Source organism: Aulonocara stuartgranti (genome assembly GCF_965226115.1).
Source record: "Aulonocara stuartgranti genome assembly, chromosome: 14".
Lineage (NCBI taxonomy): Eukaryota > Metazoa > Chordata > Actinopteri > Cichliformes > Cichlidae > Aulonocara > Aulonocara stuartgranti.
Window position 1 is genome coordinate 20,748,285 of NC_138950.1, and position 11,614 is coordinate 20,759,898.

At 46.6% G+C, this 11,614-nt stretch overlaps 1 long non-coding RNA gene across 1 annotated transcript; it reads left to right on the forward strand.

Annotated features, from left to right (window-relative positions):
• On the forward strand, positions 1-441 carry LOC309688357. Its single transcript, XR_014271058.1, has 2 exons — positions 1-193; positions 271-441. It is a non-coding gene; the product is annotated as an uncharacterized lncRNA (long non-coding RNA).
• Positions 442-11,614: the final 11,173 nt, after the last annotated feature.

Below are 11,614 nucleotides of genomic sequence, written 5' to 3' on the forward strand. Positions count from 1 at the left end.
TGTTTACGGAAGTGCGCGCCGTGGGAGAGGCGTGTCCTGGCGACTGTCGTCATTGGGAGTCCCTCTTCGCTGTTGCCGGCCCACCTGCAGCTGATTACCTGACCAGTGGTTGGTAATCATTCCTCCAGGCTAGAAAGGGGTATTTAACCTGGACTCACGGCGACAGTCGACGTGGGATTATTACTCCGAACTGGTATAGTCTGTGCGAGCAGTGTGAGTGTGTTATTCGGCTAGCGTGTGGCTAACGCTGGATTTTCCTTCTTCCTCCAGGAGGGGCGAGCGGAGAAGCGAGTTGGGGAGCACACACACACTAAGGGAGTTACTACACGGAACGCACTGGGAGCAAGGGACGAGCACGATTGGAAAATTGCACTTTTGAATGGATTGTTGGACTTGTCTGTTTCACTGTAAATAAACGCACTGTGTTTCTGTGAGCAAGAACCGCGCCTGGGTCCCTCTTTTCCGTGACAATACTTACTCAGAGTTTGAACTAAACCGGCTTTCTGAAATAGGGCCCTGGTCATCCCCTTTTGCTCAGCTTATTTACTCCTATTGCTAATTGCTGACTGGAGACTGCTGTGTGGAACTCACTGACTTTATTATATAAGAAGAATAGTAGTAACTAAATTAGGGGATAGAGAGTGAATAAAAAACACAGAGCAGTCCACAGTAGGGTTACGGCAACTTTAACATCTTGACTTTCGCTTCATCTGCGTCAATGATTTGGGTGAGAGAATGTAAGTAGTGAAAGCTGACTACTCTCTTTTCTTTTAGTCTTCACAGCCATAATAATTCAGATGCTGAGCCACTGTACCGAAGATATAACCACTGAGAGCACAGTTGAAAACGTTGGTATTAAATTAAATCTGTCTTGGCTTTGTAGACTTGTAGTAAATGTACATTGAGAAATCTAATGCTTTTACTAGATGCAGAGCAATAAAGTCATTTCTTTAACTCAAACCAGAATGCTTCTGTCCTTTTCTGATAATCTGTGGAAGACCAATGAAAGAATAAGGTAGCAATACATTTCTTCTAAATTCAGAATCATGTTCTGAATGGTTAGTAACACCCACCCTGATCCAGCTATATTATGATCATAACCAGAGTCTCAAGAAATCCAAACACAGACAGAAAACAAAAGATAATGATACAAAGTCAACTAAAGCCTCAGTGGTCACTGGTAGTCACCGGGTTCAATCAGTTGCAGAGCGGGTGCTGCAATAACAACCTCCTTGTGGTTGCTAGCAGAATGGAAAACACCCACTTACCTGCAAACACTCTCTAACTACATGCCAAACAATAGTGAAACTTGAATTAAAAAAAAAAAAAAAGAACGTTCACCTTCTGAGAGAAAGTTGTGCCTTACACCTGAAACCATTGAGCATATGGATGGATATGTCCTCTTCTTTGTTGCAAATTTTGATTCTGAGTGTGTTCTTGATCTTTCATGACTGTTGGCACAGTTGTCTGGTAATTTAGTACAACACAATACTCACTGAATATTACCTGTTCTAACGTGATGACATTTAATGGACTGCTCACTATCATTTCATTGATACCAACATATTTACAAAGGCACAACTTTTACTTTGAAGGCAAACATTACCCATTTCTACTTTGGGTTGCACTCACAGTTTCACTGCCACTTAGTTGATGACTGTTTGAGGAAAATGTACATAGAGTTACCTGCCAGCGCAACAGGCCATCTGATAGGAAAAATGACTCCTCAGGAACACATAGAACATCTTCTCACCACAGTTCAACCATCTTCCAAACATGTGATGCAGGGAGCACAACAGTATAAAAAACCTGCTTTAAAGACTTGCTGCACATGTAGCAAAAGATAGGAGTTGCACGTTTGAGAATGCGGTTAGGACAGTGGGGTAGTACAGCGTGATTAGCACAGATGAGACGTGCACAGGAGGAAGCAAACAAAATGACAGCCTGTGCATACAGAAATGTACTGCTCTCTCATTCTAAATGAGATACATGAAAGAAATGGGTCACTTGAGCACAGAAAGGCTATTAAAGTTGATTAGGCACTATTGCTTTTGGCCCAGAATTAAAGAAAAAAACCCCACATAAACCATTTAGTCACAAAAGCAATGAACAGAGGGTTAGCTGAAAGGCACCTGTGGTAAGAATTTAAAAATTTCCAGTCACCCCAATATCTGTTAATCGCAATCACTCGTATCATTCTTAATGTGACAAGGTTTAATGGACTTGCTCTGTTAGTAATAGGAATATGTATGATCACAAGTGACATTTGAAAATTCACCCCGCCCATTTAAGGCCATTGGTGACCATAATTGCACAGCTAATGAAGCCACTGGCTATTCTCCAGGCTTACATTGGCAGGCCACCCACAGTCCCTATATAACTTCTATTCAGGATTGATTTGGAAGACTGCCCAAGGTCATGTAGCAGGGCAAGAAAGAAGCTAAAGGAGGATTATGTGCCACAGTTTTGGTTTTCTGTCTTCCCTAAATCCAGTGATTAATTTGGTCTTGATTCATTCTCCTTCCACTTGGGACCATCAAATCCTGCTTTCCATCCATCGTTGTGACACAGTTATGGTGCTAAACATTATGTTTTTTCCCAAATCACTCTCTCATTTGGTCGGTGTGCTATAGGTGACACCCAGTCAACAGTAATCCCAATCAACAGCAATGCCAAAAGAGCATTGTGGACATGTCACTGTGTAACACAACTGGGTGCTCAACATGCCACTATTTGCATTTGTGTTGAAAATGAAACATTTTAGTTTGTTTTGTCGTCGGTGAAGATTCTGATCGCAGCTATTAAATTCTCTGCTGAGCCAGTTTCTATTCAGCTCATACCCATATGAATACATATGAATTGAATACGACTCATGTTCTTTCAAGAAGTATCCCTTCACAGAAGGTTTTAGATGACAGCTTTATATTTCTCAGTTTCACTCTGAGCTCCACTTGTATATTTAGAAGTCTATAAACATCTCTCCATACAGAGCTTGAATGACTAAGATACATTCCCTGTGGGGCTCGAAGTAAACATCAACCATCAAAGGCGTCATGCAGTCCCTGTTTTGAGGTTGAATGTCTAAAGAGCCATGATTTATTTATTATCCATTTATTTATTATTAAATCCTGAAAACTGGATAAAAAAAAAGGTAAGAAGGATACACAGATCCATACTTTTTGTGTTTGTGTGGTTGTTTAAAAAACAAGCCAATGCATTCAGTGGTATTTAGTGCCTTAGGTAAGCACACAATTTTTCGAAGCTCCTGTTTTTGAGTAGCTCAAAAATGGATAGTAGCCACTGAAAAATGGTTTAAAGAATACATATGCCAATAGAATTAGAAAAAAATCCTTCATTTCATAATAAGTAAATTGAGATGCATTTATGCAGCAGCATGTGTTGCTTTTTAAAGAATACATAGCTGTAGGTAATCTACATGAAATACAGAGAAATTGAGCATTTATATGAAAGTGAAAAAAGATTAAAACTGAAGTTTGACGGCATTTATTTTAACAGTGCAACACCAGTGAACCTGAATCTGAAATATGCGCACAATATCTCTTTGCTTAACAGAGACCAGAGACCACAAAGGCTTTTTTTTTTTTGCTTAGAATCTTTTTTTCTATCACAGTAGACAAAAATAACAAAATTAAGGTTTCTGCAAACTGCGGCTTCTGGTACCGATGTGAATATAACCTTCTCTATTGTAATGACATTTAATGGACTGGTCTGGAAGAAGTGCTTCAAGTAGATTAAATAAAATGCAGTTTGTCTTTATTTTGTGTCTTTACAGACTTGACAAAATCCTGCATTTGGACTTATGAGAATGAATATCCATCCATCCATCCATCCATCCATCCATCCATCTCCTTGAAACCAGCATATTTAAAATTTAAAAATGCTCCGTTTTTACTTGGAAGGCGAATAGTCTCCATTTGTACTTTGCATTGCATGGTTCACAGTTTTACTCCCACGGAGAGAAGGTCATAAGCATTTGCAGACAAGTCTCACAAACTATAGGCAACCACGGCAGTGTATTAGCAACCAAAGCAATCGCAAGGAGGTTTTTGGTGCAGCACCATATTTATCTCTGCAATCACTTTTCACCTAGTGATCTCCAGCATCTATTTGGGGAATACATATTTTTCCTTGACGTCCAGTGGTTACTAGGCACTCACCATCTGGTCACTATGCCTGTGTGACTGGGTCCAATATACATTATACAGGCAGAGAAGACGTTGTATGAGGGTAACCAAATGTTCAAATGCTGTCGCTCACAGACGCTCTGCAGAGCACAAAACTCTGCATTAGATCTGCATTGCATTAGATCATTTGCACATGTTTGGCTTAAAACTGTTTATTAAAAATAACTACATGTTTCTTAATCAATTAACCAGTTAATTCAGTGGTTCATTAACTTACTGTTGCCTTCCTATCAGCTTAAAGCAGTCTGGCAATTCCCTTCTGACCTCTGGCATCAACAAAGCATGTTTAACCAGAAAACCATCGCTCATTGGATATTTTCTGTTTTTCAGACCATTTTTTAAAATCATTGACATCGTTCTGTGGAAAGCCCCAGCTTATCAGTGATTTTTAATATACTCAAAGTTCGAAGTCACTTAACCTTTCTTTCCCATTCTGATACCAGGCCATCTTCATGATCTATTAATGCATTAACTTGCCGCCATGTGATTGGCTGATTAGATATTTGTTTTAATGAGCAGTTGAACAGGTAATAATGTACACTTACCTGCCTGGCTGATGAGTGTAGTTTTGCATTCATTTACTTACCAAAGCAGTTTCGCCCCATAAAGAATGATTTAAATATCTATTTTTCAGTTTATCTAAATGTGGAGTCTTTTATTTCTTTGTGAAGGTTAATCATACCTACAGAGAGAATATGCTTTTTCTTCACTTCCTCTTTATGTAACCTTTAATTTACCTCTTGCACATAGAGGTTCAGGATTTTTTTGCCCTAAAAGTGTGCAATTTACATATTCCCCCTTCTTATGTGCCTATTTTTAACCCATATTATGAAAGTATTCACTTAGTCTTTCTTCACTTTCTTCACATTCTTTCCCTCTCTAATCAGTCACTTTCCCATTTTTTCCTGCCCCCGTCACCCTCTCCCTCTCCTGCTTCTTCTGTTTGCTCTTGCTTGTGCTTATTTAAATGTCACACTTTCATTTTAAGTTGGATCATTTTTTCTGCCAGAGGGGAAGAAGGAGGAGAGGAAGAAGAAGGAGACGGGCATAAAGGAAAAAGGCGAGGCAGAACATAGCAGCTTTAAATGTAGGAGTTCACACCTAAATTACAGGGGAAGGAGGAGAGGAGAAACCAGAGAGGGAGAGATTTTATTCTGTAAGTGAGCAATATTAGAGAAGAAGGCATGACTCAAGTCGGAAATCTTGCAGTCCTCCCTTATCTCTTCTCAGACAATGCTGGAGCCGAACCTGAAAAACACTGCAAAGTAGAATGGTGGTTTAAGCACATAAATACATAGTCCAGGAAATTAGTAAGTAAGTTTGACAACTTTTATAATATAAAAAATATGCATAAGGAGCACACTGACAACTGCAGCTTAAGCAGGTGTTTTTTCTTTCTTTCTGATTTTTAAAGTATTTCAGTATCCCTAAATTTAACTCGACATTCTAAGATGAAACTTTAATGATCTGTGTATTGAAATTGGGTCATTGCAGCAGCAGAAAAATAGCATACACACCACTTTCTGTGGAAGTACTAGAAATACAACATCTACTTGGATCATGTTGAGGATAAAGCTCAAAATAAATGCAGGGCTGGATGCAATAAGAAATCTTTCATGAGAAAAAGAGAGGAGAAATTCATGTCCTCTCTTTAGATTAATTTATGCTCTAATACATTAAGATCATCAGTCAAAGAGACAGTTCAGTGTTTAATTATATTTATTAATAGTCAAACGACAGCTTATCTGTGCATTAATCCTGAATTTACTGATTACCAGGCTGCACATTATTTTAGCTCTGAAGGCCTTTAGAGGTCCAAAGTTTAAATGTGCCGCCTGATCCAGCAGCAACGGTCAACCCATTTTGATCTATCTTGTGACAGAATTTCTATCTTCTGCAATCTTGACTGTTTGGGTCAAGATTTATGTGCTATTGGCATACTGACATGTGTGAGGGGCTACTAGCCCTGCTATGTAGGGGTAGAAGGGCGCACTGGCTGCCTTGAACGACTAGCGGGTGGTGGGATCTAAGTCCGTACCCCCCCTCTAGCGCGATTGACCCGGACACTTACTTCAGTAAGAATGGGGTTAGTTACCTGGCAACAGTAGGCACAAAAGGAGGACTCCAGGCCCGGACCTGCAATGATAGCAGCGCCTGCACACGGAATACTAGCACGGTCCCACTTAACTCCGTCGTCCTGTGCCTAACCAAATAACTCGGGTGCCCCTACTCCAAGGCAACCTGGGTCGGACAAAAGCATTCAACAACGACTTTTTAAACCACGTGGCTCTTTTTATTTAACTGGAGAGCCCTCAAAAAAACCAAACTTGGTTAACAATGTCCACAGGGCCCTGGAGAGCAAAGGGAAAACAGCAAGGAGCCTCCCCAGGACCAAAGAAATGAAAGAAATAAAATGAGGTAAAATAAATCAAAACAGACTGGTGAGACCCAGAGTTGGGAGTCCTCGACTCCACACAACCCACCCTAGTCACAGGAAAAACACTCACAACACAGCAGAACAGTAAAAGTTAACACAGCAAATATTCTGTCTAAAATGGTTGACACAGTCTCATCACATCATTTACAATGTCCGACACACCAAAGGAACATTTTCAGTCTTTACAGTTCATCCAGTAAATTGTCTCTGGGGTGGGACGGACAGATAGTTCTAGGGGTATGTGTCATTAACCGGAGTTGCAGTCTGTTAGGCTGTCCAGAACTTCCACAGCCGGAATAGAATGTTCATTCTCTGGTCCACATCAAAGCAAGGAAATAAAACACAGAAACTGTACCTTTGCCCCTCCTGAAATGGAGCGTAATGAACCCACGGGTAGGTGAAACTTTTACACACAGCCAGCTGAAGCAGGGTGAACAACCGGAGCGTCGTCTGGGTGGCAGGGTACTCCAAACACCGCCGACATCGGGGCCCAAGATGGCGGTCCCGCGGGCTAACGGAGCTACGGCAGTCCCCAGGCCGTGCGAAGTGAGGCCGCCCAATTCCTCTCCCGGAAACTCGCTGATCCTTCGCCAGACAGCCAGCCGCGCTGTCTCGCTTTCTAAACGTTCTTGTCGCCAAACTCTACTGGCAACGCCGGGAAACTGAGGCCGATTGGAGGGGAGCGGCCGCTAGCCTTAGCTCTCGATTAGCCCCTCTGCTAGCGCTATCTCCGCCGACACTTCGCCCCGACGTTACACCCGTAAGGCCGCTGTAGCCGGGGTCAGAGTGCATACACGGACGGAAACCCAGCCTAGACTCGCTGCGGTACCGTATACTGTCTCGCTAACCTCCCGTTTATACTTTGTTCGGGTCTCTTCCTGACCGCGGCCCTTTCCTAGCGTCTCTTCTCATCCGGACACGTGTGTTTTTTTTCCTCCGCTCGTCTCCTCTCCCACTGCGCATGTCCGTCTTCTTCACGCTACGTCACTCCCTCTTGGCTGCTTCAGGCTGTAAACAACCCCGTGACCGTTTTCTAAGGGTTGTAAATATGTGCCCTCACATTTCCCCCCAGCTAAACCCTGCCACACCAGCGACGACTCAAGCAGTTCATCCCTGTAACAAACACAGAATAACACATATTAACTCACATGTTCAGTAACACTCTATACCATTCACATATGACTCGCATTACATTGCAAATGAGCATAACAGTAATCCATGGCTTCATTTCGTAACATAATCTCTATACCTCGCAGGCGGTACCCCTCGGGTTCGCCTCAAAGGGCGTTCAGACTGCAAAACCTCCCCTCGCTCCTCGTGCACCTCATCACTCGCCTCTGAGGCCCCATCGCTGTCCTCTGGCTCACTTAGGGCCATAACTGGTTGTACCTCCCCCGCTAAATCCGGCTTTAACCCCTGGGCGACATAGTCGCCGATCTCGTCCGCCCCTGGGGCAACGAGAGCGCTCGGGTCCGACTCACATGGGAGTGGTAGAACACAAACCCCCTCCATGAAGTCGGCATCGGACTCCACTTCGGCTGGCAGCCTATTGGCCTGCTTCGGCTGCCATGTCGGCGCTTGAAAGGTGCACAATTTGAGCTGATCCCTATGCACGACCCTCGTCGAGCCACCCTTCTCTGGCTTGACCGTGAACACAGGAATGTCGGGGTGGTTTTGTTTCACCACCAAATAAGGGTTGGGTTCCCACTTGTCCTGGATCTTATTCCTGCCTCTGGGCTTGTGGTTGCGCAACAGCACCCGATCACCAGACTGAAGCAGGGCGCCGCGGGACTTCCGGTCGTAGATCCTCTTCCTCCTCCTAGAGGCCTCCTGAGTAGCCGAGCTTGCTACCTCCACCGCGGTCCTAAGCCTCTCATGGTGGTCCCGGACCCAGTCGTCCAGATTGTCCGCCTCTGGTTCCCTCATGTCTTTCCCTCCCAGGAGGTCCAAGGGCATTCTGGCATCCCTCCCGAACAGGAGGTAGAAGGGCGCATAACCCGTGGAGGAGTGCTCACGAGAGTTATAAGCCATAACCAACTCTGGCAAGTATGTTTTCCAATCCCGTTTCTTCTCTGGTGGCAGTGTCCTGAGCATGTCGTGCATGGTCCTATTAAACCTCTCACACTGCGCGTTCCCCTGCGGATGGTAAGGGCTGGTGCGACTCTTGGCAATCCCGTAGGCCCTGCACAGCTCTTTTATCACACTAGCCTCGAAGCTCCTCCCCTGATCGGAGTGCAACCGGGCCGGGCACCCGTAATAGGTAAACCAATGTTTCAGCAAAGCATTTGCTGTCGTCTCAGCAGTTTGGTTTCTGGTGGGGACGGCAACGGTGAACCTGGTGAACATGTCTGTAAGGACAAGGACATTTTCGTAACCCCCACAAGACTTTTCCAGCACCGTATAGTCCATAGCGAGGACCTCCAGGGGTGCGGTGACATTGCTGCAGGTCATGGGGGCCCTGTGGTTGGGGAAGACATCCTTTGCCAATGCGCACCTCCTGCATTGCTGAACCCAATCTTGAACATCTCTACTCATGGTAGGCCAGTAATAGCTCCTTCTCATCACCGCGAGGGTGCTCTTTGCACTGAAATGCCCCCCATGCTCATGCTGGTTCTCGTATACCTTACGTTGTAAGGTCTCTGGGACAATGAGCTGCCTGATCTCCTCCCCATCACGAGGGTCACTGACATGCCTATACAGCACACCCTTATAAAGCCTAAGGCGGTCGAGCTGTTGGTGAAGCCGCCTCGCGTCCGGTGTTAACGCGTGGAGCTCGGCATGGCTCATCTCCGTGCCCCTCTCAACCACCCGATACACGGGCCCGACAACCGGGTCGCTTTTCTGAGCCCCTTCGACCTCCTCCCAGCTGTGCCCACCGAGAGCTTTCCCAGCAGTCGCTTGTACTCTGGCTTTCAGATCAGCCCTACCATCCTTCTCCAACCTAGCGGGCCACAGACACGCACGCACTTCTTCCGGGCCCACTTTGATAAAGTCCTTGCCTGTGTCCTCCTGCTCGGGTTCCTCTTGGTCGGGGATTCTGGAGAGGACGTCTGCATTCGTGTTTTGTCGCCCAGGCTTGTAACACACCTCAAAGTCATACTCAGCGAGTTGTGCTACCCACCGCTGTTCGACAGCCCCCAGGTTAGCCGTTGCCAGGTAGCGCAGCGGGTTATGGTCCGTGACTACTGTGAATCTGGCGTACATCAGGTAGTCCCTGAATTTCTCTGTGACAGCCCATTTAAGCGCCAGAAGTTCCAGTTTAAATGCGCTGTAATTCTTGTCATTCTTCTCGGAGCCTCTCAGCCCCCGACTCGCGTAGGCTACCACACGCTCTACGCCCTCCTGTTTTTGACTGAGCACAGCCCCGAGTCCGTGCAGACTCCCATCTGTGGTCAATATAAAGGGTAGGCCAAAGTTGGGATATGCCAGGATTGGAGGGGACACCAGGCATCGTTTCAGCTCGTCCAGGGCCTCCTGGCACTCGCCGGTCCAAACAAACGCCTGGGTGCCCCTCGACGTGTTTTTCAACCCTTTCCCAACCAGGGCATGCAGAGGCTTGGCCAACTGTGCAAACCTTGGCACAAACCGCCTGTAGTAGCTCATGAATCCAAGCACCTGCCTCACCTCTCGCACGCTCCTTGGAGCCGGCCATGCCTCCAGGGCCTTGACCTTTTCTAGATCTACCTGGACGCCTTTAGCAGAAATCACGTGGCCAAGGAATTTAACCTCCGGCCGCAGAAGGAAGCATTTGGTCGGCTTCAACTTCAACCCGTGCTGCTTCAAACGTTCGAACACCGTCTCAAGCCTCTCGCAGTGACTATCAAAGTCCCGGGAGAAGACTATAATGTCATCCAGGTAGACAAGGAGTATATCAAAACTGAGGTCCCCCAGTACCATACCCATCAGCCGCTGAAAAGTGGCTGGGGCGTTGCACAAGCCGAATGGCATCCGAGTCCATTCAAACAGGCCAAATGGCGTTGTAACCGCCGTTTTTCCCCTGTCCGTTTCGCTCATGGCCACTTGGAAGTAGCCTGCGGTCAGGTCCAGGGTCGAGAATAACAGCGCATTGCCGAGCGCATCCAACGACTCTTCGATGCGGGGAAGTGGGTAGGCATCTTTGCACGTCACTTCGTTCAGCCGCCTGTAATCGCAGCAGAATCGAACACTTCCATCTTTCTTAATAACCACCACCGCAGGTGAGGCCCAAGGACTGGAGCTCTCTTTAAGGATCCCCTGGCTAACGAGCTCCTGAACGTGCCTCTTAAACTCTTGAAAGACATGGGGTGGGACCCTTCGGTGCCTCTGTTTGATTGGGGGTGCCTCGGTGGGGATACTGTGTGTCACCGTGGTGGTGTAGCCGTAATCAACTTCGCTTGCCGAGAATACGTCTTGGTGTTGGGCTAACAGCCGACAAAGCTTTTGACGCTGTAGCTCAGTGAGGTCCCGGGTGTTAGCCTGTACAGGGACCGGCAACTGCCCAACCTCGCCCCCTGTCGCTATACTCTCACCCTGACCCAGCGGCTTAACCACGAGTGCCCCCTCTCTCTCCTCTACCCATACAACCTCTTTGGGGAGCACAGCTCGTGGTTTGCTTACAACGGCAAGCCTGGCTCTTGGCATCAGCTTGACAGCCCTCTCGCTTGTGTTCATCACTCTGAGAGGGATTCTTCCACCACTGGTTGTCGCAATAGTGTTGGCAACTAACAGTCCCCGCGGCAGCTCTATCTCTTTTGCCGCCTCTGCCAGCACTTGGCACTCAACCCTAGGTGAGACCCCGCAACGACCCTCCACCACTTTCTCGCTCCTCGGGGGGATGATGACGGGTTCCCTGCCAGCCACCTTGACGAACCCGATTTTGCCACCCGGACCCGTGCGCGGGAACTCCTTCCTCGCTCGGGCTATCAACCGACGGATGGTGGCCTCTGTCTCGTCTGGAGCGTGGGGGTCCATGTGGACGCGACCCCCATCTGCG